Below are 27,587 nucleotides of genomic sequence, written 5' to 3'. Positions count from 1 at the left end.
ACTTGAACTTAGGTGTTGAATAAAGTAAAACACAGTATATTTCAGAAAATTATATGTGCTTTGGAAATAATACAGAGAAGGGGATAGAAAGTGTTGGAGGGTGTTAGGAGATTTTAAAAGGTTGTTCAGGGAAGGTATAATTGAAAATGTGGCATTTAAGGTAAGACCTAAAGAGGTGAAAGCAAGGCATGTGGGCATGGAACTGAAGTGTGGGGAGTGTTAGTAGGAAAAAGAAATAGCAAAGGCAAAGAACCTGAACTGAGACCTTCCTGACATGTTTGAAGAACAATAAAGTCAGGTGTGCCTGGAATGCAGAAGGATAGGAGGTGTTAAATAAGTAGGGATGCAGGTTGGAGAATAGATCATATTCAAACCATCTCTATCAGAATAATTCTCTGTAAATTCATTCAGATTGGTGTGTATATAATATTGGACTCATTTTTACTGCTGAGTAGCATTCTACATATGGATGTTCCATTGTTTAACTTGTCACCCATTGAAGAATAGCTGGCTGCTTTCAGTTTTGAGCTATTATGAATAAAGCTTCTATAAACAGTTAATCCACAAGCAGGATTTTGTGTGACCATGTCCGTGTTTTTCTGGAATAAATGCCTAGGTGCAGTTATTGGGATGCATGATAATTGAGTATTTATTTTTTCAAAAGAAACTGCCAATCGCTTTATCAGGAAAGCTATACCATTTTACATTTCCACCAGACAACTTGCCAATATTTGTTTTTTTATTTATTTTAATTATTTAGATGGATGTATGGTGATACCTCATGTTTTTAAAAAATTAACATGCTTTATGGTTTTTGAGAAGTTTTCAGTTTTTAGAAAAAGATAATTTCTCATATACTCCCTATAGATGTTTATGTAAGGTAATATTTAAAGGGTACTTTAGCAATTTTCAAGTGATAAATTTACTCCAATAGTCTAACCTAAGACATTAAAATTCTTCCTCCATAAATTTCTAAGGAATTCCTGTTAGCTGTATATTAAAGAGCTAGTTATTGTGTCCAATTTAGATAATTAACCAAGCAAATATAAAAACCAATGCTAGTATATTAAATTTGGATTTTCAGATAAGTGCATGTATACTGATACATACAACTCAAAAGTATTTTTCTCCTCTTGGGTTGGTACTCAGTTTCAGAATTAATTTGTAGTTGTATTCTCTAAATTTTGCCTGTATAAATTATGAATTTTTTTCATTGATTTTTCTGCATAATTCTTATACTCTTATAATTGACATGCTAATCTATGTTGATATAAAGTTTAGATATAGATTTGGATAAATGAGGGGTAGTGGAAATGAAATTTAACTTCTTTCAACCTAACATACTTATTAAGCAATTAGGCAGAATTGATTATTTAAGCTGAAGCATCATCATCATATAGGAAAAAAAAGGACTGGCAGTAAAGCTTCATTGATAATGTGTGGTTTTGGTTTTTGCATACTACTGTGTATCTCTATTTCAACTTAAGGAGTTTTGGTGTTTGTAAATGACTGTCTTATGCCTTATTTACTAAAGTTGTAGATAATGTGGATTTAACTGCTATGCATTTTGGCTCAGTATTCCAGGTATGAGAAAGGAGTATTCATTTTGATATTCCTCTTGTTTTAATTAGATGTGTATTTTCATGGCATTTGAGACCAAATTAAACCCAGCTACTTTATCACACCTCCTAAATTCTGTATGGTTCTAGTTCCTGATACTTCCCTGTACCAATTTCTATATCAATCAAATCTTTTATCTGTATGTGACTGAAACTAATGCAAGCTGATTTGAGGGAAGAGATATTATATTATTAGGAATTCTCCAGAGTAACAGAACCAATAGAATATGTTATATATATGTGTGTGTGTGTGTATATATATATATATAATATAAAATAATTTACTTTTATTATATATAATAAAATAAATATAAAATAATATATACAAGATACATAAATATAAATGCACATACACAGATATTTAGTGGGGGCTGCCTGGAAAGTCTGAAATCTGTAGGGTAAACTAGTAGTATAGAGATGAAAGGAAGAGCTTATGTTGTAATTCTAGTTCATTTTATTTTATTTAATTTTTGAATTTAGTTTTTTTCTATTATGCTTGATTTACAATGTTCTGTCAATTTCTGCTATACGGCAAAGTGACAGTCTCTCACACACAGTCACACACATACGTATATATACATTCTTTTTCTCACATTATCGTCCATCAAGTTCCATCACAAGTGACTATTCAGCAGATCTCATTGCTTATCTACTCCAAATGCAATAGTTTAAAGACAAAATTCCTTCTTCAGACTTTGTTCCTAAGGTCTTCAATTGACTGTATAAAGTCTACCCGTATTGTAGAGGATAATCTGCCTTACACAAATGCTGATTTAAATGTTAATCACATCTTAAAAAAATATCATCTCAGCAACATCCAGATTGGCATGAGTACCATAGTCTAGCCACGTTGACATATAAAATTAACTATCGCAAGTATACTAGAATATACTTTGTGGCCTATAAAATTGTAAGGAGACCTAAAGCCATTTGCAGAAATATAAACCAATCTGCACACCAGAAGCTGCATCATCCACCTGATTTTCCTGCCACAGGGATTCAGGCTATCAAGATTACTAGAAGGATTATAGTTTTTTAAAGTTATGGTGCAAATTTCATTTTCTCTTAACTACCGAAGCCATTATCCATCTTACCCTATCCAACCAATAGGCATAATAACACTAGGGGAAAACTTTGGCCTTAGTTTCCATTCATAATTTAAGTTGTTCCATCATTTATTCAATACTAGTCTGTGAATCAATTATTATATTCCAGAATGCTATTAAATTTCAATCTATGACAGAGTCAAAACCAAGATCCTAGATCTTACAGAACTTGCATTGTAAAATGGAGTAACAGTCACTAAAGAATATTAGGTGCTATAGAGATAAGTTAGAAAATGTGACTGTTAGACCACAGCTTTGACTGTAGTAGTCTAATTGTGAGGGTTACATTGGATAAAATTGTCATAAGGAATTAAGCGAGTGTGAAATAAAGTTGTCTGTATTGAGAGAGTCAAGAAGACTTCCCTCATGGCTGAGGAGGTTAAGGATCTGGTGTGGTCACTGCTGTGGCTTTGGTAACAGCTGTGGAGCAGGTAGGATCCCTGTCCTGGTAACTTCTGCATGCCATGATCATGGCCAAAGAAAATAATAAAAATAAAATATAAAACAAGATAAAATATAAAATAAAATAAAATGAAATTCCAAGATTGAAAAAGAGAGAGATAGAGTCAAGATTGTTTAATGCCTTGTAGGCTACATTTAAGATCTACATTTTCCTTGAGAGAGCTAGGGCAATATTTGAGGGTTTTAATCAGAGGAGTGGCATAACTTGATGCAGATTTAACACCATCTCTATGGCTTAGGGGTGGAGAATACTGAAGGGAAGCAAGAACCACAGCAATGAAACCAGTGATGTGGCCATTCCAATATCATGGTGAGAGATGAGCATTCAGGTCAAAATATATATTGAAGACAGACTCATCAGCATGTGGTGCTAAACTAGGTGTAATATGTATATAAAGTGTCAGAGATGATTCTGAAGCATGTGTCCTGAGGAACTAGAAAGATGACGTTGCTATAAATTATATAGAGAAAGAGTAATTTTCAGAAGTTCAGTCTTGGGCATGTTAAATTTATGATGCCTATTAGACATACAAGAGGAGAGATTTAATAAAAATTTGGGTATCCATCAAGACTTCAAAAATAGCCCATATAGGTAGGTGTTAAAGCCAAAGTACTAAATGAAGTCACCAGGCAAGTGAAAGTAGATAGAGATAAGATCTAAAGACTGGGTCCTAAGTTGCATCCTGCTTAAGAATTTAAGGGAAAAGGAAGACAGAGCAAAGAGACTATAAAAGAGGAGCCACTTTTTTTTTTTTTTTTTTTTTGTCTTTTTGCTATTTCTTTGGGCCGCTCCTGCGGCATATGGAGGTTCCCAGGTGAGGGGTCGAATCGGAGCTGTAGCCACCAGCCTACGCCAGAGCCACAGCAACGCTGGATCCGAGCCGCGTCTGCAACCTACACCACAGCTCACGGCAACGCCGGATCGTTAACCCACTGAGCAAGGGCAGGGTCCGAACCCACAACATCATGGTTCCTAGTCGGATTCGTTAACCACTGCGCCACGACGGGAACTCCGGAGCCACTTATTAAAGCAACTAACAAAGTATCCTCTGCAGTACTCTCCACACAGCAGGCAGAGAGATCTTGTTAAACATAAGCCATATCATGGACATCTTCTACATAAAGACCTCAAATAAAATCCCATTCTTCTTAAGTGTGTTCAAAGGAAGTAACTACTCTTTAAAATGCTACAGACAGAACAATCAGAACAGTGAAATGTTTGGGTTTAGCAAAATGATAGTCTTTGTTGATGTTGACAAAAGGTTTCATGGTGGGGCATGGGAAAAATCCTGACTGAAGTGGATTCAAGAGAAATTGGGAAGATAATTTATAGTCATTGCATACATTTGTCAATAATTTATTTTAAAGCTCAGTAGAGAACCAAAATGGAAGCTCAAAGTTGAAATGGAATTAAAACTTTCTTTTTCATGTTGGAGAAATCATAATAATAATCCAATTAAAAGATAAATATTGGTGATCCAAGGATACAATGTCATTATCACTGGAGCAGTATTCTTGTGTTGTTGGGTAGACATGTGACATAGAGCAAAAATAGAAGCTGAGAGCTTAGCTAAGATCAGCAGTTCATGCATAGAGAGAGGAAAAGTGGCATTTTATGGGCAAAGATGTAGGTATCTTGGGAAATTATCCTAAGTCTGTCATGAGTGTGTGTGATTAGAAGAACCCGGTCTACAAATCTTTATGAAACATGCAAGGTAGATTTCGAACCCAATTATTTTGCATTTTCAACTTCCATAGTGGGAAATGGTATTTGACTTCCATAGTTACATATCAGGAAAATCTCTGTGGATAAGATTTGTGTTTTTTTGTTTTTTGGTTTTTTTTTCAGATTGTAGAAACAAAAATGACAACTGTCTTTTATAGTTACTAGGAGTAGAGGAGCACCTGATTTCTCAATAATTGTTCTTGTTCCTTTCCTGATTTTATTAAATTTAATTCCTATTACCTTGTTATAGCATCTCTGCCTATATTCAGAATTGAGCCCCAGACCCCCCACTCCATGGTTTTCCTTCTCCTAACTATTTTTTGTTGGACTTCAATTTCTATCTCTTGTTTCTAACCCAAGCCGTCTCTTATTAATATTTAAAATTGTTTATAGTTATTCAGCTTTTCAATTTCTATTCCTTACAATTTTTGAGCCAAGATCTGTATAATAAATTTTATCTGTAGTTATCCTATATTTGAGATAAATAGAATGATTTAAACATCATCTAGTAGTGGCTGGGAAATTGAGATATTTTTATACATTAGATATTCCCTCATGAAAGAAATCTTTCTCTAACCTGTGCATTTTTTTTTAAACTGAAGATCACCAGTGAAATGTTCACAGCTTCATTTGCTGGCCAATTTCATTAACATAGGGTAGCATGAATTTACCTTATGTACAAGGCAGCATTTCTCATGCTTTATGTGACTGATGGAAGTTGGCTTAAAGCTTGTTCAAAATATCATGTCTTTTTTCATTCTGGAACAAGATAAACACCCACAGCTCTTTCTAATCTCTATTTAAAGCCAGTATTATCTAGTAAGGGTGATGATGGTGTGCATGGGGTTAAGAAAGATTATTAATGTTCTGTTTGAGGTTTTGAAATACAACTTTCTTACGTTCTCATTTGTCTTTTTCTCAGTTTGCAGTGTTACTAACCACTGAATCCTTTTCTTCCTTTTCTCAATAGTTCAATATTTTGCAATTATGTTTATATTTTTCAAATAGATTGCTCCTTCACCTGATATGAGTACTAATATATTTTCTTCATAGGTTTCTCTTCTTCTGTATAGTCTTTCTTGTCTTTTCAATGAGAATTTCCTAACTGGCATGCCTTATATAAGTCACCACAAGGAACAGTGATTTAGAAAGACTCAGGGAATACATTAATGATAAAAAATGAAGCTACTTAAGAGCAAAGTATTTACTTTGATTTTGTTACAAGTTTATTTGTAGTAATATGTATTTCACATTTTAGTAAAATTTATTAGGGTCTATCAGTTGTGATGCCAAAGATTGTTTTATAATTATGTACTTTTTTAGTAAATATATTTTGTATAAATGCATTTTGAAAAACACCTTATTCAAATACAAGGTTATTTAGTCTAAAATTATTTTTTTTTGTGTGTTATGAGGTATGCTTAAAAAGTAGCATGTAGTATTAAACTTGTTTTGACTATCATAAATTTCTTTTAAAGATTTCCATTGCAATATTTTAAAAATCTTTCACATTTAAGGTGATTTTAATGATGCTATTAACAAAAACGAACATGTATACTTATATATCTAATGTATATACAAACTCTTAAATTGCAATTTTAGAACAATATTTTGGATAAATTACTTAATATATAAATCTATACTAAATGCTTCTGTTTTCAGAAAATGTATTCCATTTGCACTACAAATATGTTAAGCTGATTCCTATTTTTCAATTTCACTGAGCAATGTAATCATCATAAAATGGTTAGTGATCTCTTTAGGTTATAACTATATGTCAAATAAATTTTGTAAAAAGTAGTTTAAATTATAGGCATATTTTAAAGATCCATAAGTAATATTAAGTTGAACTTAATAAAACAGGAATGAAAATATATTTTAATGAAAAAGGAAGGAACTTTGGAACATATAGCTCATGCTACTGTATATGTTCATTAGCATCCCTGTTATAGCAAATGCATTGATTATTAAAGGCAGAATTTAATAAAACTACAACTATTATAATCAATAATAATAACCTTTCCCAAACCTTCCAAATGTTTTCTAATGCAATTATATTAACCAGATGTATATGTTAGCCATATACATATATATATATATAAGTATTCACTCTCAATGGATTTCACTACTGTTCTATTTCCTTATTTTAATTGATACATAGTATTCTTTCAATGATGCAATCATTTCTTCTTCTGGTTCCACAAAACTGTACTATATTTCAAGATATATAATATTCACTTAGGCTAGAATATGTAACATTTATACTACATTTATAGCATTGCTAAGTGACTGTACGTATTTATAAGACACACTCACCATAGAAGAATTGGTTGTATCTTACATTCTGGCATGAAATGCAAGGTATTAAAATTTAAATATGCTTTAGAATGCAGTAAAATATGCTCTATATTATAGAGGGGTTTTCTCATAAAATAATTTTTATCTTTAAACACTACACATGAAAATAAATCCATTTACCTGATTAATTTGCTGCTCTTATTTTCAGTTAAGACATTCAGTGTTATTTGATCTTTAGATGTAGTGAATTTATGAAGTTAATTAACTGAAATCATTATAACACTTAAATATTACAGAGTACTTTCCCATATAATTATCTCATTGACCTTATTTGATGTGACATAATAATCTAGCTCTTGACATAAGATTATAACTTTCATATGAGAAAATTTTGAATATTAATTTTTACTATTTCACTATAAAAGATGAGGATGGTAATAAAGAAGTTTGAAAAAACAAAACAAAATAAAAATAAGTCACAAAAATGTTCATTTTGTCCTGATCTGGAATTATTAAAAAAGGTGTATATATTAGTATTAAAGATTTTGCCTCACTAAATAAAATGAATGTGTGGTAGACATTGTTGGTGCATTACAAATATTCCATCAGTATTTCACTTTTTGCCCCCATCAGACTAACTTCCAAATGCCAGCCTCCATGACCCTTCCCCTGAAAGTGTCTCTGCCCTCTAGAACCTGATTTGCTCATGCTACAAGGAAATGCCAGTGAATTAACATGCCCCTGAGAACAGTTCTCAAACAATAAATAATAGGAATTGATACAAATTTGCCCCAGGTCCCATCCCTCCAACTGAGTTAAAACTGAGCTGTACGCTCTAAATGAAACTCCTTAGGTCTCAAAGCAGGTTTATCTTCCTTTGCTCACCATGGTAACTTGATTAATAAGACACCCTGTACTGGTTTCTTTCCCTTCCCTGGCTCATTTCTTCCCTCCCCTACCAATTTTATGCAAATCCTCATAACACACTTGGCTCCTGGGAAAACCCAAAATAATGCAAATTATTAAGGGGTTAAACCAATGGAAATTATATCCGAACTTCTGTGGAATAATCCTTAATAAATAAGCCATTGGGAAATTGGCTTGCTTCTTCTCTAAGAATACTGAAAGAATTAGATTGGCAAACAGAGTGCCTGATTTCTAATATCTGTCAGAAAAAGCCCTAAAAGACAATCCTGGTCAGAGGAAGAGATTCTCTCATGGGTCTCTTTATTTGCTGGAAGCTTACAATATATTCCATTCTTAGATTTCCCTTTTTGAAACAAGCAACTAAAGATAAAGTCTAGATTATATGAATCATTAGTTGACCTGCCTATATGCAATTATTACAATCTTCTAGAATTTTTACTTTAGCGAATAAAATAACTAAGTGGGCATCTCCCAAAAATATCCCATCTTTGCCTTTAATTTAGTGTCATAATACATTTAAAGTAGCTAACTGGAATTCTTAATTTCCAGCTCAAAGTAAACAAGGTTTTATACTCTTGTAGAAATTTTTCCTCAGTTAAATAAACAAACCAAAAAAAAAAATCCCTCTAATCTGACAAAATCTTAAATTTCAAGATGTAAAATGATAAAAGAGAAAGTGTCTTCTCAAGAGTCTATGATTTTAACTCCCTGGTTCCCAAAGCTGTGTATTCTGGCTGTGGGAGAAGCAGTACCATGTATGGCTTTTATGGTTCCCAGAATGTGGTTTGGTAGGGGTTGTGACCCAACCAGTTCTATTTCTGAGTTTTTAGTTGTTAATTCCATAATTTTAGTTGCCAACTTATTTAAGGAAATGGGTCGTTTGCTTATTTTTTTAACTTCTTTTGCTGTACTTTGCAAGAAGTAGTATTATAGTGATGCCTCATGGTACATAATGAATTCAGTAAGTTCAGAAATAGTGCTGGGAGAAGCATTGTGGACAGTGTAACAGTTTATTCCAGTGAGAAAAAATTCTCTTACAAGAAATCAAACAGTCCCTGAGCAGCAGGGATATTCTGGTTTTGCTTGCTACACTTCCAAGGATCTAACCAAAAAGAGATCTATGAGCCCAGATGAGTTTAGACATCTTTTCACTCATGGCATAGCAGGGAGCAGGAACTTCATATCTGCATCAGTTTTTCATGCCCCTCAAGTCTCTCAGATCTGAATTGCAATTGCATTGAGCCCAGGTGAATACTATACAAATAGGGGGTCTTTGTCAAAGCTAAGAAAAGTGACTTTAAGCAACCCCAATCTTATAAGGGGATTGATAACGAACCAGCCCAGTCTTTGCCCTGGAGGAAGTGTTTATCTTTGTTATATTGGCTAGGAATCAAAACTGCCCTTTGACCCAAAGGAATAAGCTGTCTTTAAATCCCAAGGCTGTTTGCTATGGAGACATCTTTGAAAAATATGTTTGAAGAAGAATTATCATAAGACGTGTAGAAACACCATAAGCATTGCCTCCTAATACTCTCCATGATGGAGTCCAATGTCATTAGCCTTAATTAGACTATTACTAGGCACTGACAGTTGGGTCATACAGGGTAACTAGTTCTGGTCTCTGCTTTTCAAAACTTGTGTACTCTATAATAGAAGAACTAGGTAAATCTTGAGGTGCAGAAGCCTACACTGTTAGGTCATGCATTATTTCAGTGGCAGTCCTGTCACCATTACCACTTTGTCAATCATCTTGCTGAGTAACCCTGAGTGAAGAGAGACCAACTGTTATCTAAGAGTTTTAGTCATATTGCTCACCTCATTATTAAGGGCCTCAACTGCAGGGCATATCCTTTAGTGGTCATTCTTAAACCTTATTTCCATCATTAAATACCATTTTTCCATCTCTTTCCCAATGTTCCTTCAGTCTTATTCTTCCAAACACTTACCATCTAGGCTAACCATTAGTGTCTGTCCATGAATTTATGTGGTTCTATGTCTCTGGTTAACTCTTAATTATCAACAATCACATGTACATCTCAAAATCCTACTTATTCTACTTTAGGTTAATTCTTGAATAGATGGATAATGCTCCTTAAGTTCACATGCATGGTGCCAGACAACTGTACATGTAAAGTCCCATGACATAGACTTTGAAAAACTTATGGTTTCTAAAGGAGACAGGTTGGAGGGTAGGGGGGATGGGCTGGGAGTTTGGGAGGGAAATGCTATAAAATTGGGTTGTGATGATTATTGTACAGCTATAAATGTAATAAAAGTAATTGAGTTAAAAAAAGGGTCTCATGAGGCCCAGATAGGTGAGTTGTGGGAAAGGTACCCACTGCAGTCCAGTGGGTATTATTAGTGCATGAGAGACTTTCTTCTACCACAGGATCTGCTTAAATCCAATCTCCTATTTACTTGCACATAACATTGGAATGCCGCTCTATATATTCCACAATTTAGCTTGATGGGTCAGTCCTTGAGGGGCAGGCTCAGATTTCATAGTCTCTTGACAATTCAAATTCAGAAGATTAGTCTCTACATGACTGATTAGAAATCATGGGGCTATATTTCAAGAGATTAGTTATCTGTAGAATTCTGTTGTTACTACTTATTGTAGCTTTCCAGAATCCTCATACATCAAGCATATCTGATACATAAAATGTAAGTAACATTTTATCTGGTGAGTTAAACAAAGTAATCAAGTTCCCTGGGTCCCAATAAAACCAGAAACAGTAGTCGTCTTCTTGAATTTCCAAAGATTGTCACAAGAAGTCTACGCTATGATGTCCAACCTAAAAAATCCCATCAGCTACCTTTTTCCCACCCCTAACCCATATCTGTTTTAAATTGCATAGAAAAGAATATTATTGGCCAAGAAAGCTCAAGTCATAGTTTATCCCTTGGAATAATAACAGTGAACAGAAAAATAAAGTGAACAGTCTGATTAGGCCTAAGTCACGAATCCTTTCTTACGGTCAGAGAATGAGAAAAACTGCTGACCATTTGAAGAGAGGGAAACAGAGTTTTGACAATAGGATGGTTGCTGGGGGAAAAAAAAAAACACTGGCCCTACACTTAAAATTTCCTGGAACGGATTTGTCATATTGACTTCTATATTTTTTAATGGTTCATTGGCACTAAGAAATGATGGCACCTCAGTAGTTTTACCTCATGATTTTAGGCATAGTAATTAGGCAATTTTTAAAACAAATTAAAATATGAAAAGAACTTTTGTCCTCATCAGAGAAATGTAGACAGTGAAATGTTTTCAAAAGAATATTTTATACAACTCTGGAAAGAACATTCTTCACACAAACACATATATTTAGGATTAACAAACAGGTAAGAAATTAATGCATTTTGGCTTAGTAAATGTATTAAAGTCTGCTGAAAAAAAAACTTTTTTAACATTGACAATCTCTTAATTTGGAAAATGTATGCAGACACAAACATTTATCACTGGAATTTCTATTAACTTGTAACTGCTAACTCTGAAACACTTTGGGAAATACTCAGTAAGAGAAATTGGTATTTTTATTGCTGTATAGAATTATTCTGTGAAGTAACACCTGTAAGCAATTATCCATCTGGTTTTCGATACTGTTTGCCATCAATTCAATGGCTTATTAGAATAATTTGTGGTAAATTGTATTTGCCAATTCCCCAGCCCAGATGAATATGGTTGATAAATACAATGGTAAAAATTAGGTTGAGAAAAAAATTAGATGTACATTTAATATTTATTAAACTATCACTTATTCAAATATATGAGCGATTTCTCAGATACTGTGAATTTTTAATCTTCAGCTAACATTTCTTTCACATGATAAAATACAGAATTTTGAAATGGAAGTGAATGCTCTAATGCAAATAAACAGTGATTCATTTCCATGACTCGGAGAAAAAATAAATACAGCTATTCATGATATTCAGAGCAACTGTTAAGTCTTTCTTCATATTCTTTTACACTTTGTGGATCACTGGAACACAGCATTCAGAGCCTTATGAAAATGCCTTAATGATAACTGCTCATGCACTTAGTGCTTCAAAATCCCTGTGAATATAGAAATTGATTATGTGAACAGGTGCAACAAAGTAACGAGGTTTCATGCTTACTGGGATATCACAAACATTTAAATTTGGTAAAGTTAATCCACAAATAAGTTCCTTTATGCACAACAATAAGTTAATAGACATTCATGAAAATGCAAATATAGAAATCAAAGCCTAGAAAGCGATTAAGATTGCTTTTTACCAAATTGACACGATAATTTCAGCTCCATGCAAGTCTTGATATAGATGAAAACAGCATTGAAGCAAAAAATAGGCTGAATTATTTTCACCATCCATATAGCATTTGCTGATATGAAAACTGGTTATTCTGTTAATAAGAAAAATAAACACAAAAGGTACATTATTGGCTTTTTTTTTTTTTTGGTCTTTTTGCCACTTCTTGGGCCACTCCCGAGGCATATGGAGGTTCCCAGGCTAGGGGTTGAAAGGGAGCTGCAGCCATGTCTGCGACCTACACCACAGTTCACGGCAACGCCAGATCGTTAACCCACTGAGCAAGGGCAGGGATCGAACCCACAACCTCATGGTTCCTAGTCAGATTTGTTAACCACTGCGCCACGACGGGAACCCCCATTATTGGCTTTCTAAAACCAAGCCTTTAAAAAACATACATGCAATACAGTAAAATCTATGATTCATCTTATCAAAATGTTAAATAAAATTAAATTTCTAAAAAATTGTTTTTATTGAAAGAAACAAGTGTTTTTAATTTGTAATTAGAAAACCCATCAAAATAATAAAACTGTACTGAATCCGATGAGTAAGATTCACTAAAACATTCCTAAGGAGAAATGAGAGCAGTAGAAGGGAAAAAAACCAAAAAGATGAAATTTTCTTTATTAATTGTAATACTTTTGAGGCACTTTTAATTACTTTCTTAATTTTAATAATACCCCTGTATAATTTCATCTGACATAAAATAAATTCGAGCTATTATGTAAATAATACAAGAAATATAACTCTGTTGGTTTTCTCTTAATGAAACAATACAATCAGAATATATAAAGTTAGCTAAGGTAACTGGCATTTCAATTTAAGTTTTTTTCTGAAAATGTTCCAGACTCTATACAACTTATCTATAAATCTTACTAAGAGTTTACAAAAAAAAAAAAAAAAAGCCATGTCCTCAAATATCTCTGAGCCAGGCTTATATTTAGACTCAAACTCCTCTGAAACAATTCTTTCAATATTTTTAGAAGCTTTCTTTCCTGACATAGTGGTCTAAGAAATATGCTGTTGATCCATTCTAAGGCTTCAATAAACGTCTTAAAGCTATATTCATGGCTTTTTAAAAATCCTTAATTCATTTATTACTAGGTGTGACTTTTGCTGGAAGTAACAATATGAAAAATAATTTATTTTTGAAGCCAGTAAGTCCTGGATAATTTATATTTTCTCTAATATCTGCTCAAGACCTATACTGTTCTTTTCTTATATATTATCTCTGTACCTTATCATAGGCAATAAAACAAATCAGTTGACTCTTTAAATATTCTGCATGAAAATCCCCTAAACCAAACCCTCCCATTCATTATAAATCTCCTTTCCTATGTTACCACACATGACATTGTTGTCAAACGTTCTGGTACTACATAAATTGGATCTCTTTTTCTTCCAGCATTGGTGTCCTTCAGTATTTCATTAAGGGTCTTCTTCAGAAGCTCCTAGTTTTCATTTACTGCCCAATCCCCAAACTAATGCCACATATATAAATTGTAGCATTATCCCTCTTCCAGTTGCCAATTTCTGTCTGTTACTTGTCACTTTGTAACAAGACACCCCAATATTTAGTTACCTAAAGCAACAATATTTTTTGTCTTACAGTTCTGTGAGTAAAATGGGCTCTGCTGTTGTTGGCTTGAGTCACCAGAGTACTTGCTGGTCCAGTAGTCTTCAGTGCTGATGGGAATGGAGTGGTGCAGCTGCTGTGGGAAACAGTGTGGTTGTTCCTCAAAAATTAATGATAGAATTTCCATACAAGCCAATAGTTCCACTTTTGGGCATTCCCAAATGAACTGAAAGCAGAGACTAGAACAGATGTTTGTGTACCTAAGTTCATAGTAGCATTATCCGCAATAGCCAAAAGGTATAAACAACCCAAATGTTCATCAGTGGATGAATGGATAAACCAAATGTGGTTTATATATACAATGGAATACATTTCATCCCTAAAAAGAAATGTAATTCTGACATATGCTATGATATGCATGAACCTTAAAGACATTATGCTAAGAGAAGTAAAGCAGATGCCCACAGACAAATATTGTATGGTTCCACTTAGATCAGTTACCTAAAATAGTCAAATTTATAGAGATAAAGTAGAATGGTGGTCGCCAGAAACTGGAGGAAGTTAGGAATGGAGAGTTATTGTTAAATGGATATAAGATTTCACTTTGGGAAAACAAAAACTTCTGGAGACGGCTGGTGGTGATGGTCACACAATATAAATGCACTTAATGTCACTTAATTGTACACTTTAAATGGTTAAAATGCTGCATTGTATGATTTGCATATTTTACCACATTAAAGTAAATGGGAAAATCTGTATAGCCTCAAATGAAAAGATATTCAAATTATAAATTAAGTAAATACTTAATGTGGTAACAATACATACATTAAAAAGACAAAACACACATATTCATAGGAAGTACCAAATTAGCAAGAGAGGTGAGATTTTGCATTTGTATTTGCTAACACATTTTTTTTTCTGTTGTGTTGCTGCAGTTTGAATCTTTTAATGATAATGTATTTGTATCTTATGTATCTTCTAATTAAAGAGAAAATCATTGGCAGTGAATAAATCACCATAATATAAAGCATAATACTTTCTGATATACACACATATTAACAAAGAAAAATCATTCAATTGTATAAAAACTAGAACAGTGATTCAAGAAATTTAATCATGATTTATTGTATACTTCCAAGAAGGTGGGCATATTTCCCTTTTGTATGGAGAACTGCAAAGATGAATATTAGAATTAGGATATTAGAAAGCTGATATGAAACTGCTACTTTTTGAAACACTCTCATGCACAGCCCCTCCCTTGCATACAATGTTGATTTTTCTGGAAACTGGAAAAGTGTTGGCATGGGGGAAACAAAGCAAGCTAGAAAAGAGAAGCTGTAGGAAAAATCTGAGAAATATTAGGGACTTCAGTGTCTCATGAATCATAGAACCCAAAAGGCCAAGGACTTCAATATCAAATCAACTTTTATAATTGTCTTCATGTGTTTTCTGATCTTAATATAATAGTTTATAACACTGAAAAGAAGTAATTCTCTTAGCAACACCAAGTTGCTCCCCAGCCTACCCCTTTAAAAATGAAGATATGAGATCCTTTTGGATCAGTATGTTTGAGTTTCTGGTTGACCATTCTAAACCCTGTTTAATTTGAGGATATAGTTCTGTTCACTTGTCTTACATGCCTACCAAATCCATCAGATATATTACTCTTCTTAGAGAAGCTCTCTTAAGAATTCCTGCTTTCAAAGGACAAGTAAAACTTGTAGGATCTTAGAATGTTTCTACAGCAGTGGTATCAGGGGTGGGGAATTTCCGTAAAAAAATAGTATAGGAATTTGTGCTACGAAATAGTTGTTTAAGAATCTGACCTCAGTGGCTTGAGTCATTGCCAGGGTGTGGGTTTTATCCCCAACCTGGTACAGGGTGTTAAAGGATCCAGCATTGCCACAGCTGTGGCTTAGATTCAATCCCTGACCCTGGAACTTCCATATGCCACAGGTGTGACCATATAATTAAAAAAAAAAAGTAGCTCATAAATTTTCATAGTTTACATCTCACTAATCATTGTACCAAAGAATTGGTGTTCTGTTATTGAAACAACATATAGAAATATGTAGACATATAGTTCTTTCATGAAATGGTATGAAAAGCATGGTAAGACTGCAATAGTACTTTGAGAGTTTATATGAGTACAATTTGTTATTTTAATGGCAACCCTATCACCAGATAATAGATGCATTCCAAAAGTATTAAACATGTTACACTTGAGAAGAAAACAAGAATTGCATGAAAAGATTTTTATGCCTGGTTCTATTTAAATAATGTGGTTTTAACTGGATGAAAGGGTAAAATATATTGATAAGGAAAAATTTGAAGTGAAAAATACTGGTTTAAACTAATTAAATAAGCCTTTCTTAACACTGAACCCAGAGAAGGCAAGTAAAACAGTCTCTTCCCTGCCTCCCTCGTCCTCCCCCACTCCTCTGCCTGATTCTTTCACAACATAGGATCCTCATTTTATATAAAGTAAGGTATCAGAAATAGTTATTGATGTATATGTATAACAGAATCTCTCTTAATGAACCACTTTTAACTAAACATTTGTGTCACATTAATTTCTCCATTTTCTCTCCAAAGCATATTAGTTGTTCACAGCATGCTGACTTACTGCAACATTTGTTATGAGGAAAAAGCAAAACAGTTATCAAGTGATATATATATATATATATATGCCCTGGAATTTCAAACTCCATAAGTTAAATTCTGCGATTAATTAAAGTCAGTTATGTTTATTTACAAAGGATATTTGCGGATGTTTAAATAATAAAAAGGAATTCCATTTTTTAAAACTGTACATAATACTTGTGAAACAAACGCAGCTCAAATGTGAGTTACTAATAAATTTTCAAATGAAAGTTTACCATGGAGGAAAAGTTTGGAGGAAAAAAATCACAAAGGCTAGGAGGATGCATGAGCACTTGTTCTTATGTCTAATATTGTCCCTTATGCCTTGAATAAATACTGTTAAGTTCAGGGTAGTTATAATGAGTTTGTTTTTCTTCTTAGTGATTGAGTTCAGAAGTAGGCAATGATCAAGTTCCAGCTTTTGGGAAAAGTTTTATTGCCCTTAAAGTAAATAAATTCAGAAGAAGGAATTATTTTCTCCCTTTAAGCATCAGTGTATAAGAATGAGCAGCTCTAGCTCTCCTTTTACCATAAAGGAGGGAATTGGACTACAGATGATGGCAAAGGTTAAAAGTAGGCAGTATTTGAAGACACCATAGAGCCACTGAATTAAGCAGACGCTGCTCTACTTAGGAACATCTTGATATTCAAAACAATAAATCTTACTGTTTGCATTTTCTATGACTCTTTTCTAAAATGAACCTAATTGAGTATGTTAATGGTAGGCCAACATTTGTCAAAGTTGGATATAAATTAGACTCGGAATATTTGTGTATAACAAAACAAAAAACAAAAACAACAGGAAGAAAAAAAAAAACAATGTCTAAGCGGCATGCTAGATATGGTAAATCACAATCCACTATATCAGTAATTTTTTTTTGGTCTTTTTTTTGCTATTTCTTTGGGCCGCTCCCGCGGCATATGGAGGTTCCCAGGCGAGGGGTCAAATCCACCGGCCTACGCCAGAGGCACAACAAGGCTGGATCCGAGCCGCATCTGCAACCTACACCACAGCTCAGGGCAACGCCCGGATTGGATTGTTAACCCACTGACCAAGGGCAGGGAAGGAACCCGCCACCTCATGGTTCCTAGTCGGATTCGTTAACCACTGTGCCACGACAGGAACTCCTATATCAGTAATTTTTAATTCCTTCATTTGACTCCACTGGACAGCCACATTTGGGGTCACTGAGTTACACAGGAGTCTTCTCTGCAGTGTTAGTGGTCTCTTTCTTGACTGTTTCTTCTGGGAATAATCGGACTATTTTGGGGATCTGTGTAAATTAATGTTCTTTCCTTGGAATTTGGGGAGCAGACTGCTCCTTTCTTCTGTGTTGGACCCACTTTAATGTTATCTCATTCTCCCTGTTGAACATGTGTAATAGAGGCACTTCCCTGGTGTTTCTCTGGTAATATCACTAACTGAAACTGCTCACTGTCTTAAGAAAATAGATGTTTATGCTTTTATTAAGTTGCATGTCATTTTTGACAGCTGTTGTGTATTCTTTGGAAAAGGGGAGGGCCAAAACAAGGCTAGCCATATGTTCATTAGGAATTAACTTCATTACATGATAGTGATGACTATCCTAAGTCCCTGAAAGTTATATCAGCTTTTTGTATTTTTTAAAAAGTAAACCAATATAAAATTTCATGAGTTCCACTGGAAAAAAAAAAATCTGCTCTTTTCAGCAACTTGAATTATGGTATGTCTAATCAAACTTTATGGGAATCTAATCCCTATTTTCCAAGTAATTCTAAATAATTACTCTAATGATGAAATTTTTTCCTTCTTTAGCATTGTTATTTTATGTCTTCACTGTCAGTTCAGTTCAATTTTTGGAAGGACCATGATGAAAGTGTGTTACATTTATGTTGTTGGAGTCTTCTCATGTTTCATCATGCATTATAAATCAGACTATATACTATATAGCCACAATAATGATAAACTCACTGTTTACAAGTAACAAATATAACAACTATAGTGATAATTATATATGTATATGTATATATATGAAGTGTATATACATTTTTATGAATATACCATATATAAAGTAGGTAGGTTGGTTGATATTTTTTCTATCATCTATCTATTTAGAGATTTTTTTCTTAAATGAAGCAGTATCTTTTCATCTTTCCAGGTAAGTTATTTTCCCACAAACTACTTCAGCAGATTTGCCTTGGGCCTCTGGCTACTTTAAGGCCCAGATTATTTTATGCTGAGATTTAAAAGTCCCAGAAGGCTATTTTGATATGTATTATTTATAGGAGCTCAAAACCTGTGAAGATAGAACTAGAGTATCTCTACAATCACTTTTGGGTGTGTACAGAAGCAACAGGATTAAGACCAGATTTCTGTATTTATCTTTCTGTTTGTCCTCACTGAAAGCGAGGCAAAGCCAGTTGCATTAAGGGGAGAGAAGTTCTATCAAGCTAGGTTGATGCTGAGTAGGCTGATGTCCCTGTGTTTGCTAAAACCGTGCACATGTGGTGCTTTTCCAGGGGTGACTGGCCAAAAGGTTGACCACAGTGAAGCAAAAGCTTCCAATTGTACTTATGCTTCTCCAATTTAGAGATTATCACAGGAGTTTTTCCAAGGTTATTTTATTTCCCATAATTCATTCTTAATTTTGATAGTGGGATATTCTGTGGTGAGACTTCAACATGCACATCTCAGCAGAAATCAAATTCAAAATTGCACTTTGTGAAAGGCATCTGTGAGAGTTTTCTTACTTTAATATTCTTTGTAATTTGCATTGTTATTTGGAAACAAAATACTAAACATCTACACAAATCTTTAATATTTATTTATGGTGTACTTGTAGCCACTTATTCTATTAAATATGTGTATGTGTTATTTCTTTATTAATATAATATTTTATTGTAATCACTTAATTGTGTACATTTAAAATTATGTACTTATAATTTCCAGAATTACAGCATAGCAGAATCTCATTTGCTTTCTTGTTGGTTTCTTCATTTTAAGTGATTTTTATTTTTTCTATTATAGATGGTTTACAGTTTTCTGTCAGTTTTCTATTGTACAGCAAAGTGACCCAGTCACACATACATATATACATTCTTTTCCTCACATTATCCTCCATCATGCTCCATCATAAGTGACTGGATATATTTCCCAGTGCTATACAGCAGGATCTCATTGCTAATCCATTCCAAATGCATCAGTTTGCATTTATTAACCCCAGACTCCAGTCCATCCCACTGCATTTTCCCTCCACCTTGACAACCACAAGTCTATTCTCCAAGTCCATGAGTTTCTTTTCTGTGGAAAGATTCATTTGTTCCCTATATTAAATTCCAGATATAAGTGATATCATATGGTATTTGTCTTTCTTCTTCTGACTTACTTCACTTAGTATGAGAGTCTTTAGTTCCATCCATGCTGCTGCAAATGGCCTTATTTTGTTATATTTTATGGCCGAGTGGTATTCCATCGTGTATATATACCACATCTTCTTAATCCTTCATCCATCAATGGACATTTAGGTTGTTTCTATGTCTTGGATACTGTGAATAGTGCTGTAATGAACACACAGGTACATGTGTCTTTTTCAAGGAAAATTTTGTATGTGTATATGCCCAAGAGTGGGAGTGCTGGTCATATGGTACTCTATATTTAGTTTTCTGAGGTACCTCCATACTGTTTTCCATAGAGGTTGTACCAATTTACATTCCCACCAACAGTATGGAGGAGTCCCCTTTCTCCACACCCTCTCCAGCATTTATTATTTGTGGATTTATTAATGATGGCCATTCTTGCAGGTGTGAGGTAGTAGCTCATAGTAGTTTCGATTTGCATTTCTCCAGTAATCCGTGATGTTGAGCATTTTTTTCATGTGCTTATTGGCCATTTGTATATAGTCTTTGGAATAATGCCTATTCAGGTCTTTTGCCCATTTTTCCATTGGGTTGTTGGCTTTTTTGCTGTTGAGTTGTATAAGTTGTTTGTATATTTTAGAGATTAAGCCCTTGTCAGTTGCATCATTTGAAATGATTTCTCCCATTCTGTAAGTGTCTTTTTTGGTTTTTTTTTGTTGTGGTTTCCCTTGCTGTGCAAAAGCTTGTCAGTTTGATTAGGTCCCATTGATTTATTTTTGCTTTTATTTCTGTTGCCTGTGAGACTGACCTGAGAAAATATTTGTAAGGTTGATGTCAGAGAATGTTTGGCCTATGTTCTCTTCTAGGAATTTGATGACATCTTGTCTTATGTTTAAGTTTTTCAGCCATTTGAGTTTATTTTTGTGTACGTGTGAGGGTGTGTTCCAGTTTCACTGATTTACATGCAGCTGTCCAGTTTTCCCAGTACCAGTTGCTGAAAAGACTGTCATTTTTCCATTTTATATTCTTACCTCCTTGCCAAGGATTAATTGACCATAGGTCTCCAGGTTTATTTCTGTGTTCTCTATCCTGTTTCATTGGTCTGTATGTCTGTTTGGTACCAGTACCACACTGTCTTGATGACTGTGGCTTTGTAATATTGCCTGAAGTCTGGGAGAGTCATGCCTCCTGCTTGGTTTTTGTTCCTCAGGATGACTTTGGCAATTCTGGATCTTTTGTGGTTCCATATAAATGTTTGGATTGTTTGGTCTAGTTCTGTGAAAAAGGTCATGGGTAATTTGATAGGGACTGCATTGGGTAGATTACTTTGGGTAGTATGGCATTTTGACAGTATTAATTTTTCCAACCGAGGAGCATGGAATATCTTTCCATTTCTTTGCATCATCTTTAATTTCCCTGATTAATGTTTTATAGTTCTCAGCATATAAGTCTTTCACCTCCTTGGTCAAGTTTATTTCCAGGTATTTAATTTTTGGGGGTGCAATTTTAAAAAGTATTTTTTTTTATTCCTTTTCTAATACTTCATTGTTAGCATGCAAAAATGCAAACTGAGTTAAGAATTTTAATGTTGTATCCTGCTACTTTGCTGAATTTGTTGATCTGTTCCAGTAGTTTTTGGGTGTAGTCCTTAGGTTTTTCTCTGTATGGTATCATGTCCTCTGCATACAGTGACAATTTTATCTCTTCTCTTCTCTTGGACACTTTTTTTCTTTCTTTTGTTTGATTGCTGTGACTAGGACATCAGATATTATGTTGAATAAAAGTGGTGAGAGTGGGTATCCTGGTCTTGTTCCAGATTTTAGTGGGAAGGCTTTCAGATTTTCTCCATCGTTTATTTCATTTGCTGTGGGTTTGTTGTAAACAATTTTGATTATGTTAAGGTATGTTTCCTCTATACTCTATACTTTGGTAAGAGTTTTTATCATGAATGGATGTTGGACTTTGTCAAATGCTTTCTCTGCATCTATTGAGATGATCATGTGGTTTTTGACTTTTCTTTTGTAGTATATGGCATTGATTGATTTGCATATGTAGCACCATCCTTGTGAACCTGGCATGAATCCCACTTGGTCATGGTGTATGATCATTTTATGTGTTGTTGGATTTGGTTAGCTAAAATTTTTTGAGAATTTTTGTGCCTATATTCATCAAAGATATTGGCTTAAATTCTCTGTCTTGGTAGTATCTTTGTCTGGTTTTGGTATTAGGGTGGTTGTAGCTTCATAGAATGTCTTTGGGAGTGTTCCTTCTTCTTCAACCTTTTGGAAAAGTGTAAGAAAGATGAGTATAGGTTTCTCTTTGTATGTTGGAAGAATTCACCTGTGAAGCCATCTAGTCCTGGGCTTTTGTTTGTAAAGAGTGTTTTTATTACATATTCAATTTCATTTCTAGTGATTGGTCTGTTCAGTTTGATCTATTTCTTCAGTTTTGGCAGGTTTTAAGTCTCTAGAAAGTTATCCATTTCTTCTAGGTTGTCAAATTTTTTGGCATATAATTGTTCATAATATTCTCTTATGCTTTTTTTGTATTTTTGCAGTAGCCTTTGTGATTTATCCTTTTTCATCTCTTATTTTGTTTATCTGTGTTTTTTCTTTCCTCTTGTTGGTGAGTCTAGCCAGATGTTTGCCAATTTTGCTTACCTTTTCAAAGAACCAGCTCTTGGTTTTATTGATTTTTTTTTCTATTTTTTTAAATCTCTCTATTATTGATATCCTTTCTGATGTTTATGCTTCCTTCCTTCTGCTGCCTTTAGATTTTATTTGTTCTTCTTTTTCTAATTCATTTAGGTTATGTGATAGTTGTCAATTTGAGATTTTTCTTCTTTTTTGAGGAAGGCCTGTATCACTATTAATTTCCCTCTAAGCACTGCTTTTGTGGCATCCCAATGGTTTTCTAATGGTTGTGTCTTCATTGTCATTTGTCTTGAAGTATTTTTTAATTTCCCTTTTGATTTTCTCATTGACCCATTTGTTTTTAGTCTCCATGTAGTTAGCTTTTTTCTCATTTCTTTTCCTGTGGTTGATTTCTAGTTTCATGCCATTTTGGTCAGAGAAGATATTTAAAATAATTTCTATACTCTTAAATATGTGAGGTTAGTTTTGTGCTCCAGTATGTGGTAAGTCCTTAAGGATGTTCCATGTGCACTTGAGAAGAATGTATATTCCGATTTTTTTGGACATAATGTCTTGAAAATGTCAATGAAGTCTAACTTTTATATCATGCATCCCATAGATTGTGTAAGTTGTGTTTTTATTTTTCTTTGTTTTGAGGTAGTTTCTGATTTCTTCTTTGGTTTCATCATGACCCCTTTTTTTTTGTAACATCTTATTTAGTCTCCATTTTTTCATGCTTTTCCCATTTGTTCTTTGTTGACTTCTCATTTCATACAGTTATGGTCAGAAAAGATGCTTGAAATAGTTTATATTTTCTTAAATTTGTTGAGGCTTATTTTGTGACATATTATGTGTTCTATCTTAGAGAATGTTCCATGCACACTTGGAAAGAATGTATATTCTGTTTCTTTTATGTGAAGTGTTCTAGAGGTATCAACTAAGTCCAGCTTGTCTACTGTGTCATATAGGATCTCTGCTGCCTTATACTTTGTCTGGATGATCTCTCATTGATGTCAATGTGGTATTAAAATCTCCTATTATCATTGTATTATTGTCAACTTCTCAGTTAGTATTTGTTTTATATATTTAGTTGATCCTAAATTATGTGTAAATATGTTAATGAGTATAATCTCTTTTCATGTCAATCCTTTTGTCATTATATAATGTCCTTCTTTGTCTTTCTTTATGGCCTTGTTTTAGAGACTGTTTTGTCTGATATGAGTACTGCTACCCCCACTTTCTTGTTATTTCTATTTGCATGAAATATTTTTCCATACCTCAATTTCATTCTAAAGTGAGTCTCTTATAGGCTACATATTATGGGTTCTTGTTTTTTATCCAATCTGACACTCTCTCCTTTTATTGGAACACTTATATCATTGATATTTAAAGTAGCTATGATAAGCTGTACTTATTTCCCTTCTGATCCTTGTTTCCTTGTTTTCCAATTGTTTTGTGGTTTTTTTTTTTTGGTTAATTCTTTTTGTTTTTCCTTTTGTAGTATAATTTTTGTTTTGTATTATGTTTAAGTTCCTTTCTTTCTGGTTTTTGTGAATCTGTTTTATGTTTTCAATTTGTGGTTACCATGAGATTTGTGTATATTGACCCATAACTACACCTACTTGCTTTAAAGTAAGTTATTCATGTTCAAACACATTAAAAAAATCTACAATTTTATACTTAGCTCCCCCATATTTAGTGGTTTTGATTTTGTATTTTATATCTCCATGCTTAGTTTGTTTGTTTGTTTGTTTGTTTCTTTCTTTCTTTCTTTCTTTACAATTTATTATAGTTATAACTTTATAACTTTAACAATTTAAAAAAAATTAAATCTGCATACCGGCTATTTAAGTGAGCTTCAGTCCTTACTATTTATTTTCCTTTCCTATTGTGACTTTCTCCTTCCTATAGATTCTTGCTTTTTGTTTGTTTGTTTCTGTTTGGGAAGACCCTTCAATATTTCTTTTAGTGTTGGCTTAATATTGCATTATTCTTTCAGTTTTTTCTTGCCTGAGAAATTCTTCCTCTGTCCTATTCTAATTGATATTATTGCTGGGTAGAGTATCTAGTTTGCAGGTTTTTCCCTTTCAAAACTTTGAATATGTCATGCCGCTCCCTCATGACCTACACAGTGTCTGCAGTGAAATCAGCTGACAGCCTTCTGGGATTGCCTTGTGACTTACCCTTTGTTTTCTTATTGCTGTTTTTAGAATCTACTCTTTTTCTTTCAATTATGATATGCCTTGGTATGGATCTGTTTGGTTCACCTTGTTTGGGACCCTCTGTACATTTTGTACCTGCATATATGTTTCCCTCTTCATGTTTGGGAGCTTTTCAGCAATAATTTCTTCAATTACATTTTTACTCCCCTTCTATCTTCTCCTTCTGAAACCCCTATTATGCATAGGTTAGTACATTTTATATTATCCCTATGTATTTCATATATTGCTTTCATTTTTGTTTTCATTTTTCTACTTCCTATTCTGATTGGGTAATATCCACTACTCTTACACTTACTTACTTTTTATTTGTTTTAGCTATCTATTTATTGCTTCTATTTATTGCTTCTAGTCATTTAGCCATCTATTTATTGCTTCTAGTTTGGTTTTTATCTTGGCATTTGACTTGTCTTTTTTTTCTTTTTTGCTTTTAAGGGCTACAGGCTAGGGTTGAATCAGAGCTGCAGCTGCTAGCCTGTGCCACAGCCACAGCAATGTAGGATCTGAGCCATGTCTGTGATCTACAGACAGCTCATGGCAATGCTGGATCCTTAATCCACTGTGTTAGGCCAGGGATCAAACTCACATCCTCATGGATACTAGTCAGATTTGTTACCACTGAGCCACAACAGGAACTCCTGAATTGTCTATTTTTGATTAGTTCATTTTTATAGTTTCTAGTATCTTATTACAGTGATCTGTGCTTCTATTGGTTATCTTTCCTAATTCAGTTAGCATTTTTATCATCACCTTTTTGAACTCTGGGTCTATAGACTAATAGCTGATGAACAGTTTCACCATTTCTTCTTTCAGGGGATTAATCTTGTTATTTTAATTGGGAATATTTCCTTTTCATTTTACTTAATTTTCTCTGTATGTGAATTAAGGGTAAACAGTTATCTACTCTGATCTTAAAGGGTTTTTTGGTTTGTTTGTTTTGTTTTTGTTTTTAATGTGTAAGCATCCCAGGTAGACTTTGTGTATCCAATATTTTTGGTGTAAGGGCTGGCTTTACTATGGATACCTGCCATGTCTTTCCTCAGAGTGTGCTAGCCATTATTGCCTTGATAGGAAAGGTAGGTGATATTGGATTATTCAGACTATTCTTTTCAAGGTATGAGGTGGGGCTTCCCTTCTGCTTTGCAGCTGTCTCTGCTCTGTCAGGGACAGGGTCTACTCCCCAGTTATTGGAGTAGAAGCCATGAAGGTTGGATTCAATCAGGCACCATTGCCCTTGAATATGTGACCTGCCCCCAAGGTGATTGCTGATGCAAATGGGGACCTTCTGTTCCACAGAAGACATATGTGCTGCCTATTTAGGTATCCATGGTTCCACTCAGAAGCACCCAAGTTCATTTGTCTTTCTTTGTATTTCTGTTTGTCCCAGATCTATTGCAAGGCTATGGTGTGGAATTGGCAGGGTCTGGGGATCACAATGTTGGAGCTGTAGGAATTGAGGTGGCTGCACTGCTGCCTAAGAACTGGGCTGCAGCTGTGTTAGGCTTCTCCCAGGACCTGCCTGCCCCAGATCTAGCACTAAGCTATGGTGGGAAGTGGGCAGAGCCTGGACCTCTTGCTGGAAGATGAATCACTGCATACTCTAAGCATGCTGACAGAGGGTGCCACTACCCCACCTGGATTACACCCCAGACCCCTCAATCTATATCTGTGTAGCTATATAGAGTCTATTCCCAGGACTCAGTTGGTCCAGATCTCACATGAGGCTGTGGTGTGGAGTGAGTGGGGCTGAGGTGTTTGCCCTTCAGATAGGGATGTGTGGTGGGCCAGCAGCTGCCAGTGTAAGGGTCTCTCCACCTGAGGTTCTCAAGGCAGCATGTGTGCATTCCTCGAGAGAGGGGCCTAGGCTTTTGCAGACCTTCTGTGTGTATAAGCAGATTTCCCAGCAGACAAAGAGGCCAGTCTCTTCTACAAAGGACATCAGGGCTGAGACTGTGGCTTCAGCTGCTCATCCTCCGCAGGGTAAGGGTCCATCTTTGCAGACCTTCTCTTTCCTACAGATCCCTCCCAGGAGTGCAGGTCCCAACTCAACACATATTTTTCCATCCTACATATTTACATGGAGATCATTTTTTACAGTTTTGGTTGTATAGAAATAATTCTGCCAGATTCCAGTTAGTTTTCTATGAGAATTGTTCCACATGTAGATGTATTTTTGAAGTGTTTGTGGGAAGAGGTGAGCTCCATGTCCTTCCACTCCATCAGTTTAATCCCACTCTTGAATTTAGTGCTTACTTCTTTAAATATTATGTAATATTCCATAGTATTTTAATGCTACTGTCTATACCTTTTAAATTATTTGTTTATTCCATTTAAAATATTGTAATTACTGATATACATGAACTCTTACTATCGTGTGTATTGCTTATCCAGTTATTTGGGAGATTGAATGAGAGTTTATTTTTGTATGTTTTGCTGTCTTATTTCCTCTCCCAAGAAAAGGTAAAATTTGTATAATTCCTCTTATAATGATTACCATTTACATTTAAATTTAAAATATTCAAAACAATATTTCATTTATATGCCCTCCCAGTACCTTAGAACATTTAAAATTTGATAACCCCTTCTGTTCTTATATGCTATTATTGCCAGTAACTTTGTTCTCTCTTTGAACTCAGCACATTATAAAATTAATAGAGCAGTCTTTCTCAGGATAAATTTGCATGATTAAACATTTTGCTCATTATTTCTCATTCATTTCAAACTTTCATTATTGCTTTATCAAATATTGTCA

Source organism: Sus scrofa, chromosome 8 (assembly GCF_000003025.6).
Source record: "Sus scrofa isolate TJ Tabasco breed Duroc chromosome 8, Sscrofa11.1, whole genome shotgun sequence".
Taxonomy (NCBI): domain Eukaryota; kingdom Metazoa; phylum Chordata; class Mammalia; order Artiodactyla; family Suidae; genus Sus; species Sus scrofa.
This window is presented reverse-complemented; position numbering follows the sequence as displayed.